This window comes from Nyctereutes procyonoides, unplaced genomic scaffold, assembly GCF_905146905.1.
Source record: "Nyctereutes procyonoides isolate TBG_1078 unplaced genomic scaffold, NYPRO_anot_genome, whole genome shotgun sequence".
Taxonomy (NCBI): domain Eukaryota; kingdom Metazoa; phylum Chordata; class Mammalia; order Carnivora; family Canidae; genus Nyctereutes; species Nyctereutes procyonoides.
The window spans coordinates 35863701-35877818 of record NW_026575020.1 but is presented as its reverse complement, the minus strand read 5'-3'; the positions used below and the strand labels follow the sequence as shown (position 1 = coordinate 35877818).

General features: G+C 41.4%; 1 protein-coding gene across 2 annotated transcripts in view; it reads left to right on the top strand.

Annotated features, from left to right (window-relative positions):
* Window positions 1-14118, top strand: part of GPR107 (G protein-coupled receptor 107) — a 77669-nt gene that overhangs the window by 575 nt on the left and 62976 nt on the right. The gene's annotated exons all lie outside the window — the stretch shown is intronic.

The window sequence follows — 14118 nt, the reverse complement described above, 5'->3', positions numbered from 1 at the left end:
GGTGGGGGGTGGGGTGCTTGGAGTCCCTGCTGGCTTCCCTCGGTTCCTAGCAGAGAGCCTCCAGCTCTTCCCTCTGCACCTCTAACTCTTGTCCCCCACTTCACTTGTCCACGGTGTCCACTCTTCCACCCTCTTGTGCCCCTTGAAGGTACGCGAAACCTCAGCCTCAGTTTCCCGGTTCGGCTTAGTGCGCTGTCTGGACTGATGAAAGTGGGAATCTTCAGAAGGAATTTCAAGTCTTGTCTTTTTTTTTTTTTTTTTTAAGGAATTTCAAATATTGCTTGAAATACACGACCGAGAATTTAAAACCTGCATCAAAAATGTGTTTCTAATTAGAGAGCCTGCCCTTTTCTCCCTCGTTCCTGTCATTGTTTAGGGAAGAGATTTATGTAGGCCTCGAATGACCCCTTGGATCTTACTTTATAACTCACAGGTAACAGTCGTCTGAGGCTAGAACCTGCCTCCAGACAGTTCATCAGGTTAATATATTTGGGGAGTAGAAACATAAGTCCTTATGACCCAAAGCCCTCTGCATGTTTTTCATGATGTACAATTTTCTGAGAAGTTGCGGGATTATAGGAAGTTCGTCTTATTAAAACACATTAACAGACCACAAAGTGTTGTATTTTGGGAAGGTAGAGTTTAAAGAATATAAAATGCAAATTAAAAAGCCTGGCCAGACCCATGCACCAACCTTTGGTTATCAGCTTTTGTTTTTTGTAAGTAAAAATTATCCTAATTAAAATGATTCTTAAGTAAATGGCTCCTTTTGAGAATCTGTCAAAATCTATAGAACCTCTCCCCAGAGAAGTGCAGGTAGAAATGTAGACAAAGCATTCTTGTGGAATTTCTGGGACTTTTTGATCCTGCTGAAGTTTGTCCCTAGGTCCTCGTCCAACTTAAGAACTCCAGATCTTCAGAGTGCTTTCATTTTATAGGTTGGGATCCTTAGATTAAGTAGTGTTAACTGAGTTCATACAGGTTATAAATTAGAGATGAAGCTAGTAATTGAACACACTGGACCATGTCCCTTGGTTCCCAGTCCAATGCTCTTTGTATATTTCTAGAATTAAAATGTTAGCATCATTGGGTAAATACTGATAGTGTTGGTAGAGATGAAAACATATATGAACCTCAGTGGCAGAAGCAAACTACTTGGTGTAGTTCTGGTAATCGATTTCTTCCTGTTGTGCTAAATTACTTAATGTTTTTCATCTGTGTACATGTTTCATAAGTATTGTGGTAGTCATTGCAAAATAATACCATAGTGCTTTCTTTTCTCATTAAACAAATATTCTGACTTCTTCCCTAAGGAAACAAATCACCTGAAGGGAGCCTATCAGAGCAGCAACATTAGATTGTCGTGTTTTGCTGGAGACTGGGAGAAATAGGAGACTTGATCAGGTTGTACACCTAGACTGACAGAAGTAACATGAAGAAGTCACTAAGTACCATAAATATGTGTAGATCTGTTTAAAACCTTTTTATCATGGAGAATTTCAAACAGATACCAGTTGTAGACAGAATTAACTCCCATGTACCTGTCACCCAGCCTGAATAACCATTATTAACCAGGGGCTGGTTCTGCACCATCCCCACACACAGTACTTCTGTCTTCACGTTCTTTGCTTTTTATAATTAAAAGTGAATCTTTTCGTTTTTTTATTCACTCTGCTTGTTCCATACTACACTTTTCTTTCTTTTTTAATCTCTCCGCACGTGGGGCTTGAACTCACGACCCCAAAAATCAAGAGTTGTGACACACACTCTACTGATTGAACCAGTTAGACACTCCCCCATACTATACTTTTCAACATTCTTCTGGTTTTCCCAGTCTTCTCAAATTCCTTTTTTTTTTTTTTTTTTTTAAGTAGGCCCCATGCCCAGCATCAAGCCCAACTTGGAGCTTGAACTCACGACCATTCCATACCTTTTTAAGACTACCTTACTGAGGTACAGTTTACATTTCATAAAATAAGTCCTTTTTAAGTATACAGCTCAGTGATTGATAGTAAATTTGCTGAGTTGTGCAACTATCACCACAATCCAGCCATAGAACATTTTCATTACCACCAAAAGATCCCTTGTGCTGATTTGCAGTTAATTCCCATTCCCTTCCCCAGCCCCAGGCAACCTGTAATCTCCTTTCTGACTCTATAGATTGCCCTTTCTGGATATTTCATATAAATGGAATCACACAATATAAGGTCTTTTGTCTATAACTTTTACTTAAATTTTTGAGGTTCATTCATGTGTACCATGTCTTCATAATTCATTCCTTTTTTATGGTTGAATATTATTCCGTTGTATGGATAGACCACATCTTTTCTTGATTCACCAGTTGATGACATTTGAGTTTTTTCATTTTTTGGCCATTGTGAATAATACTGCTACAAACATTCACATGTGTGTTTTTGTGTAGACATGTGTTCTCTAGTTTAGCCTGTTTGTCTGTCCTTTAATTGTTAATTGGATCCAGAGGCTTGATCATGTTCAGAATTGATTCTTTCGGCAAGACCACTTCATAGTTCCGTGTCCTCCATTGAGAGGTGTGCTGATCGTCTTTCTTTTTGTCGCGTTTGCCCTGTTGATGTCCAATGCTTACATCTCTGTTTGTTAGTGTCTTTAGCCTTTCCAAGCTGCTACAACAGAATACCACAGATTAGGCAGCTAATAAACAGCATAAATTTATTTCTCAGACTTCTAGAGGCTGAGAAGTCCAAGATCAAGGTGCTGGCTTTGTGGAGGGCCCTCTTCGTGGTTCATAGCTGGTGTCTACTTGCTGTGCCCTTATGGTAGTTGTGGTGAAGGATCTCTGTGGGGTCTTTCTTACAAGAGCACTAATTCCATTCATGAAGGCTCAGGCCTTATGACATAAGTACCTCCCAGAGATCCCTACCTCCTAATATCATCATCTTTGGCGATTAGGATTTCAACATGAATTTTGGGGGAACACAAACATTCAGATCATAGCAGTTAGGCATTTGGTCCTTAATTGTGCTGTTTGCTGTCAAAGTATAGCACTGTCTTGATTAAAGTTACATGTTTTATCTTACAGTAGATTTTGTTATGTTTCTCAAATATGACACATGAGACAAAGGAAAAGTGTGTAAAGTAGAAACAAGTATTATTTCTTAGACACTCATATGCTCAGGAAAAATAGATAGTTTGTATTAGTTATGATCCCTACCCAGGTGTCATGCAGGCATGGAAGTTTCAGACCAGCAAAGAAAACAGATATGGCCCTCCATATTCTGAGTATAGACTTCCCTCTGTTGATGGGAATTTTTCTCAGTATCTTAATACTTAATGACTTCAGAAACTTAAAATATGGAATGTAACATAGCTTTTTCTGGATGATGGGTGGTTTCCATTCATTTATTCACTGAGTGTTTATTTTCTGATTCCTAACTTTGAATAAATGGTGTGTTTAAATGATCACTGATGTTGTTCTACTTTTTTTTTTTTTTTTTTTTTTTTTGGAGAGAGGGAGTGCTTGCATGAGTGGGGTGGGAAAGTGCAGAGGGAGAGAGGGAAAGAGAGAATCCTAAACAGGCTCCACACCCAGTGTGGAGCCCCATGCAGGGCTTAATCTCACAACTCTGAGATCATAACCTAAAAAGCTGAAATGAAGACCCATTCAACCGACTGAGCCAATCAGGCACCCCACTGATGTTATTTTATTTTTATTTATTATTATTATTATTTTTAAAGATTTTATTTATTTATTCATGAGAGACACACACACACACAGAGGCAGAGACACAGGCAGAGGGAGAAGCAGGCTCCATGCAGGGATCTCCAGGATCAGGCCCTGGGCTGAAGGTGGCGCTAAACTGCTGAGCCACCCGGGCTGCCCTTATTAGTATTTTTTAAAGATTTTATTTATTTATTCATAAGAGACACACAGAGAGAGAGAGAGAGAGAGAGAGAGGTAGAGACAGGCAGAGGGAGAAGCAGGCTCCATGCAGGGAGCCAGACGTGGGACTCGATCCCAGGTCTCCAGGATCACGCCCTGGGCCAAAGGCAGCACTAAACCACTGAGCCACCCTCGCTGCCTTGATGTTATTTTAATAGTCATTTTTAGATTCTTACTAATGGGATAAAAAGGGATAATCTGAGTTTTATGCTAGAGTTTGTCTGAATATAGTTTTTACATGTGAACTTTTATTTACAAATACAAAATATTTTGATTACTGATAATTTTAGCTTTCAGGTACCTGCTGCATATGAGATGGTAGCAAGAGAGTGTTTTGCTAAACTTTGAGTGCTTTGGTTTAATTTGGACGTTTCTTGGGCTGAGTACATAATTTTATGGTAATCATCCACAAATTATAAACCATAGTCATAAATCAAAGCTTTATACCAGCAGTTTAATATAGTTTAGGAAATTGCATGACTTTGGAATAGACAGATGTCAGTTGGAATCCTGACTTCCTTCCAAATAATGCTATAATTTTTAGAGTAGTCACATAAGACATCCTCTACACCAATGGGATCTAGATCAGAAGGTGTTAAGTGAAAAGGTGGATTAAAGCAGAAAGTTGCACAAAGAGTATGTACCTGAAATGTGTTTTTTTTAAAGATTTATTTATTCATGATAGACACAGAGAGAGAGAGAGAGGTAGAGACACAGGCAGAGGGAGAAGCAGGCTCCATGCCAGGAGCCCGACACGGGACTCGATCCTGGGACTCCAGGATCACGCCCTGGACCAAAGGCAGGCGCAAAACCATGGAGCCACCCAGGGATCCCCTGAAATGTTTTGTTTTGACTTAAAACCTGTGTGTGTGTGTGTGTGTGTGTGTGTGTGTGTGTGTGTTCATTGACTAACACGAATGATTTTAAGCTTACTAGATGATTTTGCAACATACGCCTTCTCTGGTCTTACTCATTCAACAGATACTCATCAGGTGTCTTTTTTTTTTTTTAAATTCATGAGAGACACAGAGAGACAGAGGCAGAGACACAGGCAGAGGGAGAAGCAGGCTCTGCAGGAAGCCCAACATGGGTCTCGATCCTGGGACTCCAGGATCACACCCTGGGCCAGGTGCTAAACCGCTGAGTCACCCAGGGATTCCTCATCAGGTGTTCTATATGCTGAGCAGGCACTCCTCTAAACACAGGCTGTGTCAGTGAACAGGGCTGAGACCTTGTACACATGGAGCTTTCATTCTAGAGGTAATGGACAGTAAGTTCTGAAACACATGAATGCATAAGTAGTCTAAGATTGGGATGAATTGAAAAGGAAATAAAGCAGTATCAGGGTAAAGAGTGATGGAGTTGGAAGCCATTCTTGATGGGTTTCTGAGAGGGCCTCTCTGAAGAGATTGTATTTGAGCAGAAACTTAAAGAATGAGGCAAGCATTTGAGGGTCTAGGGGAGAGAATTGCAGGCAGAGGAAACAAAAGTGCAAAGGCCCCGAGTAGGACAGTCTTCATTTCGTTTGTCTTAGAAACTAGGGGGAGACCTGTGTGGCTGGAGCAGAGTGGTCAGGGGTAGAGTGGAAGGCAGGAGGGGAAGATAAGGAGGTACACATGAGCCCAGGCCTGAGATATGTGTATTGTATTTTGTGCAAGGAGGAACGTGCCTTGGTTTTTGGCATAAGGGAGGAGTTCCGTGAAAAAGGGACATTACAACTGAGACCTGGGAAGTGAATAAGAATATGCCAGGGAGGGACACCTGGCTCAGTGATTGAGCATCTGCCTTTTGCTCAGGGTGTGATCCCGGGGTCCTGGGATCAAATCTCACATCAGGCTCCTTCTCCCTCTGCCTATGTCTCTCTCTTTCTCTGTGTCTCTCATGAATAAATGAATAAAATCTTAAAAAAAAAAAAAAAAGAATATGCCAGGGTGAGGGGGAGTGTGGTTAGAGTGTGAGTAGAAGAGAAAGCATTAGATACCAGTGTTCAGGTGCTACTCTGATCCTCAGTTCCCTCATTTGTAAAACAGAGATGATGCTTGTTCTCTCAAAGGGTAGTTATAAGGCTTAGGTATAATTTATGTAAAAACATAGTATTGAGTAGTAGAACAAACTAAATAGTAGTTCATTCCTTCAACATTTATTAAATGGCTACTATGTGCTAGGCACTAGAAATGCAAAAGTGAGACAGGCACAGAAACAGGTAGTTGGGGCAGCCCTGGTGGCACAGCGGTTTAGTGCCGCCTTCTGCCCAGACTGTGATCCTGGGGACCCAGGATCAAGTCCCACGTCGGGCTACCCGCATGGAGCCTGCTTCTCCCTGTGCCTCTGCCTCTCTCTGTGTGTGTGTCTTTCATGATTAAATAAATAAAATCTTAAAAAAAAAGAATTAGTGCTGGGCAGCCCATGTGGCTCAGCGGTTTAGCTCCTGCCTTCAGCCCAGGGCGTGATCCTGGAGTCCCGGGATCGAGTCCCACGTCAGGCTCCCTGCATGGAGCCTGCTTCTCCCTCTGCCTGTGTCTCTGCCTCTCTCTCTCTTTCTCTCTCTCTCTCTCTCTCTCTCTCTCTCTCTCTCTCTCTCTCATAAATAAACAAACAAATAAATAAATAAATAAATAAATAAATAAATAAATATTTAAAAAATATATATCTTTAAAGAAAAAAGAAAGAAATAGGTAGTTGTATTTTGGGGGCATTTTTTGTTGTTTGTTTTCTAAGTAAACTCGATGCCCAACATGGGGCTTGTACTCACAACCCCAGGATCAAGAGTCCCATGCTCTACCGACTGAGCCAACCAGACAACCCTCTTTTGCATATTTTTAATTGGATTTTATTATTATTGAGTTTTTTTTTATTTTTTTTTAAGATTTTATTTATTTATTCATGACAGAGAGACAGAGGCAGAGACACAGGCAGAGGGAGAAGCAGGCTCCATGCTGGGAGCCTTATTGAGTTTTGACAGTTCTTTATATGTTCTAGATACTAGCTCTTTGTCAGATATGTGCTTTGTGCCCTGGAAACTAGGAGTTTTGATACAGCATGGTGTCTTTAACAGTCATGCCCTGGGACTGTGGGAGCACAGAATTCAGAACCTTTTCTGAGAGCTTAAGACAAGATTTCCTGTAGGAGGTAACATACTTGTTAAACCTCAAGAGTTTACATGTTAGGAAAAGGAATTAGCTAAGAGAGGCATGTGGAAAGAGATCGTCCAGAGAGGACAGCTTCATGAGCATGGCGGCAAGAAATAGTCTACTGTCGTGGTGTTGGTGTACAAAGTGAAGCGCAGAGGAGAAGAAATACGTAGAGGTAGGCCATTATAGCATGTAAAGGCACTTTTGAGTCTGTAGCATTCAGGGAGCCACTGTAGTTTTTTTAGGTTGGCAGTGACTGATTTTACATTTAATTTCATTTTATTTTATTTTTTTAAGAGAGAGAGAATGTGAGAGTGGGGAGAAGGAGAGAGAGAATCCGAAGCAGGCTCCATGGTCAGTGCAGAGCCAGCATGGGGCTTATTCTCATGACCCTGAGATCATGACCTAAGCCGAAATCAAGAGTCAGACACTTTCCCAGAGGAGCTGCCCAGGCATCCCTGAGTTTACATTTTAGATAGGTTTCTGTGGACGCTTGATCAGGGGGACAGGACTGGAAGCAAGGGATGAGCCAGTTATAGGTGGAGTCTGGGTGTAAGATTAGGGCCTAAAGTAGGGCACTGTGGAGGTGGGGGGAGAGAAGAGGGTATAGACCACTAGCTGTTTTTTTTTTTTTTAAGTAATTTCTACCCCCCAACACAAGGCTTGAATTTACAACCCTGAGATTAAGAGTCATGCTCCACTGACAGAGCCAGCCAGGTACCCTGACCACTAGCTCTTTAGAATGTTAATAATGGACAGATGTAGAGGTAAGGGAAGTGGGTAGCATCCAGGTTGCTGGCAGAGGTTATAAAGGTGGATGCTGGTGCCACCACCTAGCAGACTATGGGAGGAAGACCAGGTAATACTGTTAACGTGACTTCAGATTTGGTAAGGGAATGCAGGAGCAAGATGCATATCTATCCCCAGATTGTAACATATGTTCCCACTCTCCCACTCACATTCATGGTAAAAGGATTAAGTTTGGGGAGATGATTATCGAACTAGCATTTTTGCAGGATATGAAGGGCAGTTCCTGTGTTACTACCCATTATCAAAGCTGCATTACTCCTTTTCCTCCTATTAAACCAATAAAGTGAAGCACTGTAGCTTCACTTGAGCACATGCTGCTCTTTAGTTAATTGGTATGGCCAGAAGACAACAGGTTTCCATTTTGTTTGGGCTTGAATAAATGAACATATGGATTGATCTGGGTCTTCTTCATAACCTTTCCTTTTATGCACCGAAGTGGGATAGTTGATAGCACTTTGAAGGATATTTTAATACCAGTACTGGCCATTTGATCTAGAAAGAACTCCTGAGTGAACCTCAGTGTTCACTTTATTTATTTATTTGTTAAAAAATATTTTATTTACTTATTTGAGAGAGAGAGCGCTAGAAAGATTAATCACAGAAGGACAGGGAGAGGGAGAACCAGACTCACTGCTGAGGAAAGAGCCCAATGCAGGGCTTGATCCCAGGATCCTGGATCATGACCTGAGCCAAAGGTAGAGATGCTTAACTGACTGAGCCACCCGGGTGTCCCTCAGTGTTCACTTTAAATGGTTCCTTACATAGATCTTTCAGGGTTTCATCTCTTTTAAGTACAACTATGTATCAAGCATCCAGTCTTCAGCATATGTGTATATAAGCACATAACAGGCCTTTTTTTAATGACTACCTTTTGGTGGCATATATGCCAATTTGCTTTCTTCTAAGAATAGTGCAGAAGAATCAAATATTTGATCACTAGAGTTTCTTAATAAAACAACCCTAGAAAATTCTAGTGATTGTTTTGTCTTTTTTCCATGTTTATTGCCCCTGCCCCTTCCACTAATGCTGTTACACATTTTTTTCTTCTTTTTTTTCTCTCTCTTAGCGCACCCTCACATGTAGTTTACTACTTTTTTAACTAGTAAGAAAAATGTTGGGGTCAAAAAATATTGTCTGGACTAGCGAGTAGGTTTTCTTTTCCTTCAAGCTCTTTATTTTTTTTTAATAGATAACTGATTTTTTTTAAAAAAAATTTTATTGGAGTTCGATTTGCCAACGTATAGCATATCATGCAGTGCTCATCCCGTCAAGTGCCCCCCTCTGTGCCCGTCACCCAGTCACCCCAACCCCCCGCCCACCTCCCTTTCCACTACCCCTTGTTCATTTACCAGAGTTAGGTGTCTCTCATGTTCTGTCACCCTCTCTGATATTTCCCACTCATTTTCTCTTCTTTCCCCTTTATTCCCTTTCACTAATTTTTGTATTCCCCAAATGAATGAGACCATATAATGTTGGTCCTTCTCCGATCGACTTACTTCACTCAGCATAATACCCTCCATTTCCATCCACGTTGAAGCAAATGGTGGGTATTTGTCGTTTCTAATGGCTGAGTAATATTCCATTATATACATAGACCACATCTTCTTTATCCATTCATCTTTCAATGGACACTGAGGCTCCTTCCACAGTTTGGCTATTGTGGATGTTGCTGCTATAAACATTGGGGTGCAGGTGTCCTGCCGTTTCACTGCATCTGTATCTTTGGGGTAAATCCCCAGCAGTGCAATTGCTATTTTTAACTCTTTGAGGAACCTCCACACAGTTTTCCAGAGTGGCTGTACCAGTTCACATTCCCACCAACAGTGCAAGTGCAAGAGGGTTCCCCTTTCTCCATATCCTCTCCAACATTTGTTGTTTCCTGTCTTGTGAATTTTCCCCATTCTCACTGGTGTGAGGTGGTATCTCATTGTGGTTTTGATTTGTATTTCCCTGATGGCAAGTGATGCGGAGCATTTTCTCATGTGCTTGTTGGCCATGTGTATGTCTTCCTCTGTGAAATTTCTGTTCATGTCTTTTGCCCATTTCATGATTGGATTGTTTCTTTGCTGTTGAGTTTCATAAGTTCTTTATAGATCTTGGATGCTAGCCCTTTATCGATAGGTCATTTCCAAATATCTTCTCCCTTTCTGTAGGTTTTTTAGTTTTGTTGACTGTTTCTTTTGCTGTGCAGAAGCTTTTTATCTTAAGTCCCAATAATTCATTTTTGCTTTTGTTTCCCTTGCCTTCATAGATGTATCTTGCAAGAAGTTGCTATGGCCAAGTTCAAAAAGTGTTGCCTGTGTTCTCCTCTAGGATTTTGATGGATTCTTGTCTCACATATAGATCTTTCGTCCATTTTGAGTTTATCTTTGCTTCACCTCTGTAGTTGAAGGATAACATATGAGCTGGGTAATTAAGATCTAAAACACTTCAGTGTGAATGATTAGGAGGATGGGTATGTGTGTGTATGTATGTATACACATACACACACACACTGCATTGACTAGTGTCCCTCCAAAATTAATATCTACCTGGGACCTCAGAATTTAGCCTTATTTGGAAATAGAGTGTTTGCAGAAGTAAGTAGTTAAGATTAGGTCATACTGGGTTGGAATGGGCCCTACTTCCAATATACTGGTGTCCTTATAAGAAGAGACACACACAGAGAAGGAAGGCCATGAGAAGACAGAAGCAGAGATTGGGGTAAGGCATCTGCATATCAAGAAGATCCAAGCATTGCCAGTAGCCACCAGAAGCTCAGAGGACAAGGGAGGATTTTTCCTTAGAGCCTTTACAGGGAGGACAGCCATGCCTACATCTTGACTTTGAACTTCTAGCCTCCAGAACTGTAAGAGTATAAATTTCTGCTGTTTTAAGCCACTCAGTCTGTGGGCATTGGGACAGCAGCCCTTGGAAACGAATGCAATATGTAATAACCTCATTTCAAAGCTCTACCTTCTGGGACAGCGGTTGAGCATCTGCCTTTGGCTCAGGGCGTGATCCCGGGGTCCCAGGATCGAGTCCCATATCAGGATCCCCACAGGGAGCCTGCTTCTCCTTCTACCTGTGTCTCTGCCTCTCTCTGTGTGTCTCTCATGAATAAATAAAACCTTAAAAAAAAAACAACAAAGCTCTGCCTTCATAGCAATATGTTATCACTTTGTTTTTGAGTAATGACTTTTTTTTGTATATTCTTTTATTGGAGTTTGATTTGCCAACATATAGTATAACACCCAGTGCTTATCCCATCAGGTGTCCCCCTCAGTGCCCATCAACCAGTCACTTTATCCCCCTGCCCACCTCCCCTTCCGCTACCCCTTGCTCGTTTCCCAGAGTTAGGAGAGTAATGACTTTTAGAGAACATCTTTAGCAATTTGATGTTGTGATGATCATAAGTAGATAAATCAAGTCCCTTTGCATGAATACTTGAAAACCACTACCACCTGATCAGCATCATACCAGCCTTATAATGATGGATCTTCCTTAAACCAGTGGTTTGGTTTGTGAGCCATCCACCCCCCAAAACAAAGTATCTGAAAAGTTTTGGGAAATGAAATCCGTTTTTTTTAAATTAATTAATTTATTTATGATAGACACAGAGAGAGAGGCAGAGACACAGGCAGAGGGAGAAGCAGGCTCCACGCCGGGAGCCTGATGTGGGACTCGATCCGAGGTCTCCAGGATCGCGCCCTGGGCCAAAGGCAGGCGCCAAACCGCTGAGCTACCCAGGGATCTCCAAGTTTTGGGAAATGAAGAGAGAATCTTCCTTATCCATGCTTTGCCTCCTCTTAGGGTCATGGACTGTTAGCTGATCCATCTTGGTAAACCTCATACCCTTCCTAGGCAGCCTCCAAAACTGGTCATTATGTAAGGTAAATGTGGTTAGCTTTGTCCAGCGTATTGATCAGGGTAGTGTAGAAAAGGATGCAGGGACGCTTGGGTGGCTCAGTCAGTTAAACATTTGACTCTTGATTTCGGCTCTGGTTATGGTCTCAGGGTTGTAAGATCAAACCCCATGTCAGGCTCAGTGCTAAGAAATGGAGCCTTTTTAAGATTTTCTCTTTCTCTCCCTCTGCCCCTGCCCCTTTCTCCCTCTCTGAAAAAGGAAAAGGGTACAGTGTGTTCCTGCAACAGCGTAAGGTCAAATCCCATATCTGGGCCTTGGGAGCATGGAAGACGACTTGGTCAAGGCAGCCAGCAGTTCATCCAAGGCAACGCAGAGTGAGACAGGAAGTGAGCTGGGTGAATGGGACAAAGGTAGATGCTGTTGGTACATTCAGTGTTGTTTTAAATCTTTCATCCCTGCTGCCAGAATTGTGGTATGTGAGGTTGCTGTGTGAAGAGTGGAGACCACTGGTCCAGGGACAGGTGTTCTGGGCTCACTTGGAAATGAGGTGTCCTGTAGAATATGTTTTAAGTGGTGGTAATAGCTACTTGTTTATTAAAGTATCCAGTATAAGGTAGATATTGTGCTAAATATTGGATATTTTTATTCGTTAACTCTTTGTCAGCTCTTTGAAATAAATGTTATCCCTACTTTATGGATTAGGGAAACAGAGCTTGGGTTACAGAAGTGGGGGTGACAGCATTTGAGCCCAGGATCAGGGCTTACCACTTGTACTGGGCAAGCAGCCCTCACTTGACTGTTACCAACGAGAGACCTGATTGCCAGGACCCCAGACTTCTGTGTTTTGCATTTTCTTTCAGCTTCCAGTTTTTCTCTCATATGCTTAGCTGTCAGAATTTTGCTTTATTGAGTAAATCTGACCTCATTCCTTTTATAAGTTGCTGTCTAAATACAGTGAGCTAAGAATTTGATTATTAAGCTTCATGAGGGAGTGTCTCCTATCATCAATAGTAGGCAGGCAGTGAATAGTAGATGGTAGTATTCTTGCTTTTCTCTGTTGTAGAGAAACCTGATTATGGGTGCCTTTTGCTGAGAAACACGTTTGTTTACCTTTCGGATCTGATGTTTGTTTTATTTATTTATTTATTTATTTATTTTATTTATTTATTTATTTATTGATGTTTGTTTTAATTAGAGGTCACAGGCTTAGATGCTATTAGAAACTAGGTAGATACAATGTGTGAGCTGGCTTCAGGAGACCCCAGGGAGCATGGCCAGCTGAGGAGCACATGTTTCTTCTGTAGGCGGCTGCTGCTGCTCCACTTTTGCTGCATTGGAATGTGGCCTAGACATACTGGATCTTGTGGTTCTTTTTGTTGTTGTTCCTTCAAGAAACGTTAGAAATTCTGGCTTTTATATGCTATTAGCTAGCAACTAATTAAAATTTTAAAAAAATGTTGGCCAAATATAACACATTTACAGGCCATACCATCTGTGGACTGCCAGTTGGTGAGCTGTTTAAAATGAAGTCACCAGGTAGGTGACCTTCAGCTAGCTCAGTTAAGTGTTACTGTATTTATTCTTTAAAGTTCAGTTTATGAGAACAACAAATTGAAGTATCATTACTCCACTTGTGTTTATATTTGAAAGCAACTTTAATGTGAAATTTTGGGAAAATTAAAGCAAAAGTATTCCTCATATTCTGATATTTAATCAGGAGAACAGGATTTTTCATGCAAAACAACTATTGTTAAATGAGGAGAAAAGAAGAAAATAACCAGAATAGTAATTGTCTTTAGGGGTTATAAGTGTTTTACCTTTTTTTGTTTTGTTTTTAAAGGTTTTATTTATTTATTTGACAGAGAACACAAGCAGGGGAGCTGCAGGCAGAGGCAGAGGGAGAAGCAGACTCTTACCTGAGCAGGGAGCCCCATGTGGGGCTCGATTCCAGGACTCTGGGATCACGACCTGAGAAGAAGGCAGATGTTAAGAGCCACTAGGAGCCCCATATCAGTGTTTTTTCCTGTTTCATGTCCAGATCAGATCTTTCTTCTGGAGCTCTGGATAGTTAAATCCATCTGCCTATCCCAGCTTCTGCCCACTTGTCTTGTAACCACCTCTGCATGTTGGCAACCCATTTGTCCTTGCACTCCTTTACTCCCAAACTATATACTTTTCCTCCACATGGTCTTTCCTTGGTAACTGGAATGACCAGCTACTCATTTTCTCAAGCCTGAAATCTTTCCATGACTGTCATCACTGAGTTCTGTGAATGTGTGTTCTAAGTAGCTCTCTCAGTCCATTCACTGCTCTTCTTTTGTTACCACTGCTACCATTAGGTCAGGCCATCCTACTTTATGGGCCAGTGTGATCTCCTAGCTGGTGTCCCAGCATTAGTCCACTTCATATTT